This window comes from Mustela putorius, unplaced genomic scaffold (assembly GCF_011764305.1).
Source record: "Mustela putorius furo isolate JIRA1106 unplaced genomic scaffold, ASM1176430v1.1 tig00000765_pilon_pilon_pilon, whole genome shotgun sequence".
Taxonomy (NCBI): Eukaryota; Metazoa; Chordata; class Mammalia; order Carnivora; family Mustelidae; genus Mustela; species Mustela putorius.
The window spans coordinates 4,901,490-4,913,789 of record NW_025421470.1 but is presented as its reverse complement, the minus strand read 5'-3'; the positions used below and the strand labels follow the sequence as shown (position 1 = coordinate 4,913,789).

At 42.4% G+C, this 12,300-nt stretch overlaps 1 protein-coding gene across 1 annotated transcript in view; it reads right to left on the bottom strand.

Annotated features, from left to right (window-relative positions):
- Nucleotides 1-12,300, bottom strand: part of DSCAM (DS cell adhesion molecule) — a 765,964-nt gene that overhangs the window by 404,822 nt on the left and 348,842 nt on the right. The gene's annotated exons all lie outside the window — the stretch shown is intronic.

Genomic DNA, 12,300 nt, shown 5'->3' with positions numbered 1-12,300 from the left:
CGCTCTCACTCGCTCTCTCTCTGACAAATAAATAAATAAAATCTTTAAAAAAAAATAAAAAATAAAAAAAAAATTTTAAAAAAAGCAAAGGAAAAGAAAAGGAAGAATTTTTTTTTTTTTTTTTTTTAATCACAAACCGACTGTCAAGTCATGATTGCCACAAAGAAAGTAGACCTCGTCCATAACAGGTAGGACTAGATTAGGAAAGTAGCCTAAGTGAATAAGTAGATAAAGAGATGATTAAAAGGACTCAAGATGGTCAAGGAAGAAGAGAAAAAGATCCAAAGTCCACTTAATTGGTATGCCTGAGTAAGAGAAGCATATATGTGCACTGAAGAGTATTAAAAATGTCATTTAGGGGGAGCTTGGGTGGCTCAGAGGGTTAAGCCTCTGCCTTCAGCTCAGGTCATGATCTCAGGGTCCTGGGATCGAGCCCCACATTGGTGTCTCTGCTCAGCAGGGAGCCTGTTTCCCCCCCTCTCTCTGCCTGCCTCTCTGCCTACTTGTGACCTGTCTGTCAAATAAATAAATAAAATATTTTAAACAAAATGTCATTTAGAAAATGACACAGAAATGACAGGAGGAGAAGACTTGAATATGTAGGTTAAAATGGTTCCATTGTCCTAAGAATATTTGATGTAGAGGGGGCGCCTGGGTGGCTCAGGTCATGATCCCAGGACCCTGGGATCAAGCCCCACATTGGGCTCTCTGCTCTGCAGTGCAGGGAGGGTGCTTCCTCCTTTCTCTCCCTCTGCCTGCCTCTCTGCCTACTTGTGATCTCTGTCTGTCAAATAAATAAAAAATCTAAAAAAAAAAAAAAAAAAAAGATGATGTAGAAAAGTCAATAGGAAACTTGTTTCTATTAAGATTTCACAGAACTTTTAAAGATAAACTTTTTTTTTTTTTTTGTAATTGGGTGAAAAGAAAAACAGAAAGTCACTTAGAAGAAGAATCTACACCATAATTACACTCATCTTTTTCACAATGACATTCCCCATTTGAAGAGAGTAGGACAGTGTAAAATATTCATGGAAATAAAAGGATACACCCAATCAAAAATAGCATTTCACTATAAAGACTTCAGAGCACATTTTCAAATGGAAACATAGTCAGAAATTAGAGTTGCTGTGAAATCGTTCTGACGATCAGAAAAAAAAATAGCTAATGGAAAAACTGAATGGAGACTATTAATATTGAGCTCTAGTTAATGATGTGTTGGCTGAACTGTTCAAGAGGCTACTGATACCTGCAAATGATCCTGAAATGCATTAAGAAAGAAGATGGAGCGATGGTAGAGGAGCCTCTACTGTAGAGTCAGACGCTGAAGCATAGAGAGCAAATGCCAATCGTAGAAGCTAGATAATGCTCAGTAAATGTTAGCTACACAACTATTTTAATTTTTCTATATGTTTTAAAATGCTCATAGTAAAATGATGGGAAAATGAATCAAGAAATCATGGGAAAAGCACTGAGTCTGCATTAGTTCATTTAACCATAGGATGAGGAGTAAAACTGGGAATTTTTAGATTCTGATTTGCTAACCATACTCCCATATTGGATCACAAATTAAATTATGTACCATTTTGTTGAATTTCAGAGGGATTAAAAGTACTGAATATTAAAAATATGGAAAGGCATATTGGGCAAAGGCAAACAGGGAAGAGCTGGTCAAGTTCTCAAGTAACAGACAAAGGTAAAACTGGGGTAGTGAGCATTAGCGTTACAAAGAATGGCCCTTTATGATGGCAAGGGGTATAATCTGCAACAAACATACAGAGGTATGAATAGAGATACATAATGCAAATATCACATCAAAATTCGTAAAGCAAAATCCACAAGAAAAAAAAAAAGCAGGCAGAAATAGTAGAAGATTTTAATTTACCTCTCTCAGCCCATAACTGATCAAACATACATAAAAAGATAATGAAGATTCACACAACACATGGAGCACGTTAGCTCTATATGTAGTTTATTGAATTCTATAACCTGAAAACAGATACTCTGTTCTCCTCTCCATCGTCCACAGAAAACCATTACCAGTCCTGAAGACACATGACACCACAGAGAAAATCACTAAGTTTCTGTAAGTGGGAATGGTGCAGAAGAGAGCAGTCTCTGGACTTAGTACAGAACCGCAACTGAACAGGGTTTCCCACATGGAACCTTCCCCGAAGTACCCACAGAAACCAGCGCAGACACTGGAGAACATCTAAAACACGGTGGCGCTGGTGGTGAGCATTGAGTGCTAATGTAAGTGATGAGTCCCTGAATTCCACTCCTGAAATCAATATTACCTTATTTATTAACTAACTAGAATTAAAATAAAAACTTGAAATAAAAAAGGAGTTAAAAATAATCGTAATGAGTATAGTTCATATTGGAACCTGTGTAATGAGCCCAAAGCAACGCTTCAAAAAAAATGTAAACCCTGTACACTTATATAAATAACAAGAAAGAATGAAAATACATGAATTTAGTATCCAATGAAAAAAAAATCAGAAAAAAGAGGAATAAGATATATACAAGTAAAGCAAGAAGAGGAAATGAGCTAGAAATCAATGCAGGAGTCAATGTACTCAGAGCAGACTGGTGTGAGAACTATTACACAGATCAAAAGTTTTAAAATAATAAATAAAATAGAAAAAAAATGGTTCAGCTAATCGGGAAAAGAAGGAAAATCACACAAAACTGACAATGGCACTGAGACGGACCTAGAGTGACAAGACTGGTTACAACGTGACGAGGGGAGGACATCAGAGCAGCGTCTACTCAGATGGAGAAAGGGCTCGGCATTGCTCGCACACGATACAATTGCACAACTGAAAAGTCCGTGCGGATCAATTGAAAAACCATTACAAACGGTAAAGATAACTCCGTGAAGTGACTGAGAAAAAAAAAAAAAAAAAGCAAACAGAGCTGCCAGTCTGCCTCAGTGCCACAACTACCCTCCTGAGGCCTGGATCCTATTCACAATGGGGACAGGAAGAACAAAGGTAACAGATGTGTCTGAGCCCACAAACAACACGTTGAATTGCTTCTCTGATATTCAAAAGGACCTTTGGAGAAGTGCAATGGCAGACCCTATTTAAGATGAGAACAGGATACCCTGAGAAGGGCAATTCTTGAATTAATCTATACATTTCAGGCCACACTCACGAAATACCAAACACATTTTTTTCCCAGATAGATAGGTAATCTGATTTTAAAGCAATCATGCAAAAACAGGCGGGGGAAAAACCCTCAAAAAATGAGTAAATAAGGCAGAAGTAGTTCTCCCAGATATTCAAATGCATTTCGAGGCTTAGCCAGGTGTATGAGTAGACAGAAGCATGGGGGGAACCAAAGGGAGACCGGGGGGGGGGGGAATATCTATCTATCTATCTATATATAGTAGCATGTGATAAAAATGGTGTTGTCTATCCTTAGAAAGAAAACAATCATTCAATACATGTTGTTGAGGTCCCATTTTTCTTCCAGAGGAAAAAAACAAAACAAAACAAAATAAAAACTGAATCCATATCCCTACTTTAATTCATTGAATCAAAACAAGTTTTGGAGATTTAAACAACACACAATAATGTAATTATTAGAGGAAAATTAGGAAGCCTTTGTCTTCTATAACCCAAGATAGGAAACATGTTTCTAAGTATGATACTAAATCAAATACTTCTGTAAGGCAAAAATGAAAAGCAAACAAAGTGAGAAAAAATTTTGTAATCCGTATCATGGAAAAAAGATAGTTCCTGAGCTGTGATGAAATCCTATCACTTGACCATTGAGGAATGCAATTTTACAGTCAAAAGAAATGGGGAGGAGGGACATAAATTGATGGGTAATTTAAAAAAATATATGCTTGCAAAAGAATATATGAAAAGATGCTTGATTCAATCGTAATGAGTGATGTTAGTGCAGTATATGGTACTGTTTTCACCTGTCACAGGGAAATAAAGATCCCTCATGATATAAGCCAGCCCAGAATGTGTAGATACACACACACACACACACACGCACACACAGATGCACACACTGTGCTGGTGGGAACGAAAATGGATAAGAGCTCTCCAGAGCCACATTTTGCAAGAGAGATAGGTACGTAGATAGGTATCTCAGATTTTAAAATGCACATGAATATCTTTGAGTCAGAAGGTTCACTTCCAGGAATTCATATAACAGATATATGGATCATGTACAGACTGGTTCATTTATAAGAATATTAGCTCCAGCCCAATCCCTAATTGCCAAGAACTAAACAGCACTCCATGTTTGTCCATAAAGTACTGGCTGGGTCAACTGAAGCACATTCAGAAAACAGAAACGTCACAGCTCTTTAAAAAGCGAGGGAGGAGACATTAACCAAATTATTATTCAGAAAATTTCCTTCTGGTCTACCACATTTGCAAATAAATTAGGCATCTGCATAGGTTTATAAATGCATACAACATCTCCATAAGAATCCCCCAAGAACTGGTAATAGTATTCACCTATGAAGTGGGGACCTGGGTGACAGCAGGAAAGATGCAGAACTCTTAATAAAAATGATGACGATTAATACTTTTGTAATAAGTAAGAACAGCTAAGGTTTTCTAACATCCCTTTGTCAGCATTGCATATCTATCTCTATCTCTCCATCTGCCATCTAATTAAACATCCATATATTTAACAGCATCTCCATATTATGAGGTAAGCACTTTAATTCTTTTACTTCCATACATTTAGAGAAGTTCGATAGCCTGCCCCAGGTCACACACCCCTGGTTTCTGCTGGTTTCACACTAAAGCATCTGTCTCTGTCATCGGGTGTCCCCAGCACAGGGGAGACAACGTGATAAATGTCCCTGAAGGTTTTCATGCATTAACCCCAGAAGCTGTGACCCAGTCAGCTGATCTTAAAGGAGGAAGGTGATTCTGGATCATCCCAGTTCACCCGATGTAATCGCAAGTGGAAGGGAGAGGAGACGTCGGTGTCAGGGTGGCGTGAAGTTAGGAAGACCTTACCAGCACGGCTGGGTCTGAAGACGGAGGCGGCCATGGACTAAGGAATGCAGGTGGTCTGTAGAAGCTGCCAAAGGCAAGGAAAGGGATTTTCCTCCAGAGCCTCCAGCAGGAAACAGCCCTGCCAACTCCGTGATTCTGGCCCACTGAGACTCAGCTAGCTCCCGTCCACCACTGTGAGAGGGTAACTTTGTGTTGTCTTGAGCTTCTGAGATGGATGCTTATTTCTTAAAGCAATAGGGAGTTAATATAGTAGAGAACAGAAGAATGACCGCAGGAAGCTAAGAAGATGGGCAGGACAGATGGGATTCAAACCCATTTCTCCCCTCTTGGAAATCCCTTCCTGTGAGTTTCTATGAGATTTCATGCAGGACGCATGTGAGTCTCCAGCCAGGCCACCTGCAACCGCACACATGGGCCCCTATGAGCCAGGCACAGTGCTTGGTCCTCAAGGTATGGTCCCCCGACCAGCAGCGGTGGGGTCACCCAAGAACGGGTTACACGAACAAATTCTTGGACCCCTCGTCAGATGTCTGCAATCAGACACTCTAAAAGTGAAAAACCAAAAATGTGGTTTAACAAGTCCTTGGAGTAATTTGGATGGGGTGGACGTTGGAGCACCACTGACTCAAGGCAGCTGTTGGTTTAGCCTGAGCCCTGGCTCCCAAAAGTCACAGGACATTGGAATCACTGTGGGCTTTGGATGAATTCTCAACGCCCTGGTGGCACCTCAGACCAACTGAACTGGCATGATTCAATGTGGAAGGTAGGTATCAGCAAAATAAGCTGTTCAAATTGATACAGATTAACATCAGAAACTGTGTCCAATTGATGTGCCCAACTGTGTCCAAAATGATGAGTTGAGTTCACACATCCCCCTTCTAGAGAATAAAATTATGTTCTCTCTTCAAGGGCCATGACAGCTAACTCTTGAGATAGTTTAAGGAAGGAACAATGACCCCTTGCTGTACCAACTTGTGGGATTATAAACACATTTGTTGAAAAATATTTTCTGCAAGCTTGTCAAATTCTAAGGTCTGTTTGTTTTTGAAAGCATAAAAATAAAAAAAAAGGAGTCTATGCTTGCTGTTTTGGGTGACAGAATCATGCCTACGAGGATCTCAAAAAGGCTGTGAAATATGCAGATGTGGTCACAAGGAGTGCAGTGCAAGTAGAACTGTTGCTCGGAAAGAAATGCCAGCATCCTACAGACATATGCACAAGCCCATCTGTGATTCTAAATTCATGGCTCCTGAGTGGCTAGAGAGTTCCCAGAGATCAGGAGTGATGTGTGCGGTTACCCGTTCAGAAATACGGCAACACGGAGCCCGGATACATCTATGCTCCTGGAACTGGAAACAACTGACATTCACCCCTGCTGAGACCCACCACATGCACGGATACCTTCTTCCCGAAACTCCCAAAACTCCGATTTAAACAGAAAGCCTCCAATGCCTTCAGCTTCTCCCACATGGCTGTGGATTATTAACTAACGTGGTCCCAGGGTTGGAGGGTTTGAAAGGATCATGGAGTCCAGGATAATCCCTGGAAGCTCTGACAAGCAGGTCTCCATCCTCTGCTTGAAAACTCACAGTGATCAGGAACTCACTACTTCCCAAGGCAGCCCATTTACATTTTTTTGTGTTCTATTTATTATTTATTACGTCATTATTGTTTCATTATTACTGTTTTTAATAGGAAGTTCTTCCTTATATGGATCTGAAACTGCTTCCCCACACCCAGCTTCTACTTCTGCCTTCACCGGCCAGGTGAGGAGTGGAGTCAGTTGGACCAATACGTCCCTTGACAACCCAGCCGATAACTAACACAACTCTTTACTCCAGCTAACATTCCCTCACTTCCTTCAAGGCCAGGCAGTAGTAACTTCTTTGAGGCCATCTCAAAGGCCTTCGAACTGCTGAGAGTGGACAGCAAGACCCCAGAGACACTGGGGCTCCTCTGTGACCCAGCACATAGGCTTGATTTCTGTTGGCTTCCAGGAATGCCCAGAAGAACTTAGTTGAATTTAGATGATCATCGTCTTTAAAAATAATATTTTTCCCAATGCAGTTATATTCAAAAGTTTTAGTTAGCTTTGTTCACTTTTTGTTTTAATTTTTCCTACATTTTCAGGAACTTTAAAAGAACTAGATCGCATACATCTAGAATTTAAGCCTTAGGATAAGTACGAGTTGGTCTGTTTCTGAAGGTGTTTTCACCACATCCACCACCAGAGGGCTCCCATATTTTGGTCATTAGTGCTTGACTTATAATTGAAAGCATTAAGAAAATAAAGAAAATGGGTAGAAATAGTCATCAAATTTAAACGTAAGCTGTTACTGACACAGAGACCTCAAAAATTTTTAAATGATTGTTCCTTGTTTCCTCACCCCAACACGCCGTGTCCTCGTTGCGCACGTGTACGTACACAGGCACAGATTTAATCCATAAAGGAACAAATACCTAATAGCTCTTTATCCATAAGTTTGCTTAAAATTATAGGATATGCTGTCTATATCTGTAGAAACTGCCACATGACTATTTTATGTGAAAGAGTGAATACTCTATTTTCAGAAACAGGCACCTATTGGGGGTCCCGTTCAGAAGTTCGAGTGATGACAATTTGGTGAAATGAATTTACCTATCCAACGGAAGACGATGAGTTCTTCCACCTGGGAAGCAAAGAGCGGAGGGAACACTCTTGTACATACTTGTGGAAAGTGAAATTCATAGATTATGAGAAAGTAGTTTTAAAAAAAAATGCAATCCTTTGGTGTGGGGGAGGGAGGGAGGGAGAGCCACAGGAGATGAGGAGAGGGAAGGCATCGCATGCAGAGACATGGAGTTCTGCAGAGGTGAGTGGAAGGTCCACACACACTGGGTCCACGCTGTAGGGCCAGAAGTAGATGCAAGGGCAGCGGGTGTGTACACGGAAGGATGAGTGGGGTGGTGGAAGCTTCTCTGAGGAGACATTTCTTCACCCACACGGAAACCCTGGAATGCCTCAGGAGTCCAAGACACCAGATCCTTCTTCGATGTGAAGTGAGGAGGGGCTCGCCCGGGAGACGCTGCCTGGAAACCTCCAGGTCCTCCCTCCTTGACCTGCATCCTCTGACCTCTCCTCTCCCACCCGCTCGGGAGCCTAAAGGTGTGTTCTCTAGCCTATAAGCAGAAACAGAATTTGGGGGTCGTTAAAAGCTAAGTGGGGAATTTCTTTTAAGAAGGAGACGTTGGAAGAAATGTGTGGGATATCCAACCACTATGACAATAAAATCTGGACGGCCAAAGAATAAAGACTTAAAACATGATCATCTCCATCCCGAGGGTCTGACCCCTGGATGACAGGAGTCCCAGCGTGGCGGAAGGTGGAAGGAGCAGGGAGGGAACCATTGAAGAAGCTGTACAAGGCAGGTGCCCCACCGTGAGGGACAGGAGTGTGGGCGCACGAGAGACCACTCGAAGACCAGCCCCACGGATAAGACAAAGGAGGAGCCAGACACATGCTGATAACATCATGGGATGTCAGGGAAGCGGAGAAGGGCCTAGATGTTTCCAAAGAGAAAAAAACAAAACAAAACAAAAAACTAATTTACACCCAAAGAATGACAACTACCCTGGAAGCTAAAAGACCATGGGGAAAATGAGTTCATATAAAAATTATTTCATATTTCTGAGAGAAAAAGTATTTTAGAACTTAAAGTCTTTTTTTTTTTTTTTTTTTTTTTCCAAACAGCAGTTCTTCAAAGTGCACTTCTCATGCACCCTTTCTTGGAAATGACTGGTTGGAGGTTGTGCCTCATTGAAAGGAGAGAGAAAGAGACAGTGGACGAAGAGGTATGACTTAAGAAATGGGGAAGCAGCTTCTGGGGAGGTGCGGAGAACATAGGCAGATGCTGGCCGGGCTGCCCAAGGAAAGCGGCTCCGATGGGAAGCCAGTGGGGGAGCCAGGAGATGCCTCTGTGGGGGAAACAAGCCGGACTGGTCATCTACCTGCCAGATCTGACCGGGTGTGCTCCGGAGCGTGGAAGTCGTCACCGGGCAAAGCAGGGAGTTAATAATATATACAACGGATATGATGCCTCCATCAGGAAGGACGAATACCCAACTTTTGTATCAACATGGATGAGACCGGAGGAGAGGATGCTGAGTGAAATAAGTCAAGCAGAGAGAGTCAATCATCATATGGTTTCACTTACTGTGGAGCATAAGGAATAACACGGAGGACAATGGGTGCAGGAAAGGAAAAGTGAATTGAGAGAAATCGGAGGGGGAGACGAGCCATGAGAGACTGTGGACTCCGAGAACCAAAATGAGCGTTTTGGAAGGGAGGGAGGTAGGGGGTTGGGAGAGCCTGGTGGTGGGTATTATGGAGGGTATGTATTGCATGGAGCACTGGGTGCGGTGCATAAATAATGAATTCTGGAACACTGAAAAAATAAAATTAAATTAAAAAAAAAAAAACTTCAATACAAAAAAAAATGTCCATGTCTATGATGCATTGGCTAAAACTTTTTAAAATACTAGAAGCAGTGACAGTGGTGGCCTCTATGGACAAAAATGGGGGGATGCTGTATATGAGCTCTTTATAATGGGGTGACACTGTAATTATTTGCATGTGGTATCTGATTCTGAAGATAGCAGTGAGGTGTGCCTGGGTGGCTCAGGGGGTTCAGGGGCCGACTCCTGAGCAGCTCAAGTCATGATCCTGTGGTCATGGGTTCAAGCCCCACCTGGGGTTCTGGGCTCAGCAGAGAGTTTGCTTGGGATTCTCTCCCTCTGCCCCTCAGAGAGCTGCTCATGCTTGGAATGAATGAATGAATAAAATCTATTAAAAGAGCCTATTTATTTATTTGACACAGAGAGAGACAGTGAGAGAGAGAACACAAGCAGTGGGAGTGGGAGTAGAAGATGGAGAAGCAGGCTCCCCACCAAGTAGGGGGCCTGACGTGGAGCTTGATCCCAGGACCCAGAGATCATGACCTGAGCTGAAGGCAGATGCCCAACGACTGAGCCACTGAGGTGCCCCTAAAATCTTTTAAAAATATATTAGAAAATAAATACTTTAAAAAAACACAAGAAAAATAACACCACCAGTGAGGGGTATGTACTCTATGGAAAAGTGTTTTAATAGGTTCTGTAGGAAAAGTAAATGTTGTATAATAATGTAATCTCACTTGGGAGGGAGACAAACTATAAGTGACTCTTAATCTCACAAAACAAACTGAGGGTGCTGGGGGGGGAGGGGGGTTGGGAGAAGGGGAGTGGGGTTATGGACATTGGGGTGGGTATGTGCTATGGTGAGTGCTGTGAAGTGTGTAAACCTGGCGATTCACAGACCTGTACCCCTGGGGATAAAAATATATTATATGTTTATAAAAAATTAAAAACAAATAATTTAATCTCACATATTATCATAGGAAGAAACCTGGATAAATTCACTCCAACATGTCTGAAAATGTTCATTTCTGAGAAACAGGATGGTAGGAATCCCTCACTTTTTAAACATCATTCCTGTTTCTAAATGTTTTGCAGTGCATCTACTTTTGTTTTTTGTTTGTTTTTTACCTAAAAATGACAGAATTAATATAAATGCTGCAATGAATAAAATAATGAAATCGATATATTTTATTTATTTCAGATTTTGCGGCTTTGTCACTTAATGCGGTATGGAGAGCTTTCCGATCAGTTAGAGTTTAGTAACTATGACAAAACTCCAGGGCTCTACCGGCCCGTGAAATCCATGTTTCTGCCTCATCAGAAAAACAACAACATGGAGCCGAATGTCTGAGAGCCCTGAACTCCACAGGTGATGCCTGGGATAGGCTTACAATTATGTCCCACCAAAGCCCCAGGCACCTTTGGTGCTTATGCCGGGGGCAGAGTTGGCTCCCTGAATGAAGGTGGTTGTCAGGATCCAAGAGCCTTCTGCTCCCTGGTCTCCATCAGGGTCAACCCCAATTTGGCCCTGCCTGTCAGGGTCCCGTCGACCCTTCTTAGGGGTACCACAGTTTGAGCCCAGCACTATGGTTCCTCCATGTCACGATGCCTGGGGAGTTTCGGTTCTCTTTTAATTGATAGGATTCATTTGAGGCCAACAAAAAGCTCATAATCTTAACAAGCAGCCTCAGAACCCCGCAGAGGTAAGAAAAATCATTATGAATTATTTTGGTTTTGTTTAGCAACTCTGCTTTCATTACGGACATTCCATGGTTTTCCTTCCCTAGACTCTGGTTGTCATACTCGATTTTATCTCGCCATTTCATTCCTGGTATTTTCCCTTTTGATGCATCAGAGGGGCTAAAACGTAATTGGTAAAGATCTATAAATGGCAACTTTCTTTTCAGAGGTTTAGCTGAATCCACACAAACTCTGACCAATTAGCGGCAAATTACCCCAGCAATTGGAGCTCCTTGCTGAAGTTCTGACCTTACGTGCCCCAAAGCTAGTTTATTTCATATGCCAGAGATCGGAGCTCCTGTCAATGCTGCAAAACCACTCTGTGCCACAAGCAGGGACCAGCTGACTTAATGAGGTCAGGGCCAGGAGCCACTCCCTGTGACACAACTGAGGACAGTCTGCCCTCTTGCCACTGGCTAGTGAGTGGCAGATCTCAGCTGCCGTGATTTTTAACCCAGTGTTGGTGAAACAACCACACGGCGACTGTGTATGACCAGGGTCCCGGTCCTGATCCAAGGGCTTCACGGGGATTAAATCATTAAAACAAACAGATGAACTGCGTGCTGTTTTTTCTTGCTGTTTCGATGGAGACACTGAGATCACACACTCCAGCTGCCCGAGGACACGCAGCTTAGCTTCCAGGTAACCTGGCCCCACAGCCCTGCAAAGCTACCCTCCCACCAGGTCCTGGGCTTAGAGAGAGAAGCGACCTGTCCCATCATTTCACCAACAGGGAAAGCCTGGAGGAGCAGAGACCGTCCAAGTCACGCCATGACCTGTGGTCTGGGGATAAAGCCGGATGGGAACTCGCTTTTCTGACCCTTACTCTCTGGGGCAGCTTTTAGTTCTGCGATGTCACTCAGATGGTGTCAAGGAAGTGAGTGTGTCTGTGCATAAATATGGGGACGCAGCACTCTTCCGTTCCGAGATTTAGAACACAAGATTACATCGTGTTTCAAAACATATGTTTCTGAGGAGAAGGGTGTGAATTTGTTTCACATTGAATCATATTTTGCATTCACGAAGAGCTATTTCAAGCAATCCTGAAGTAAATCAGATTTTGAACTACAGGAAACTTTTGGGAAATCATCATCTTTTAAGCTATCAGGGTATCAGGTCTGATTTGCATCAG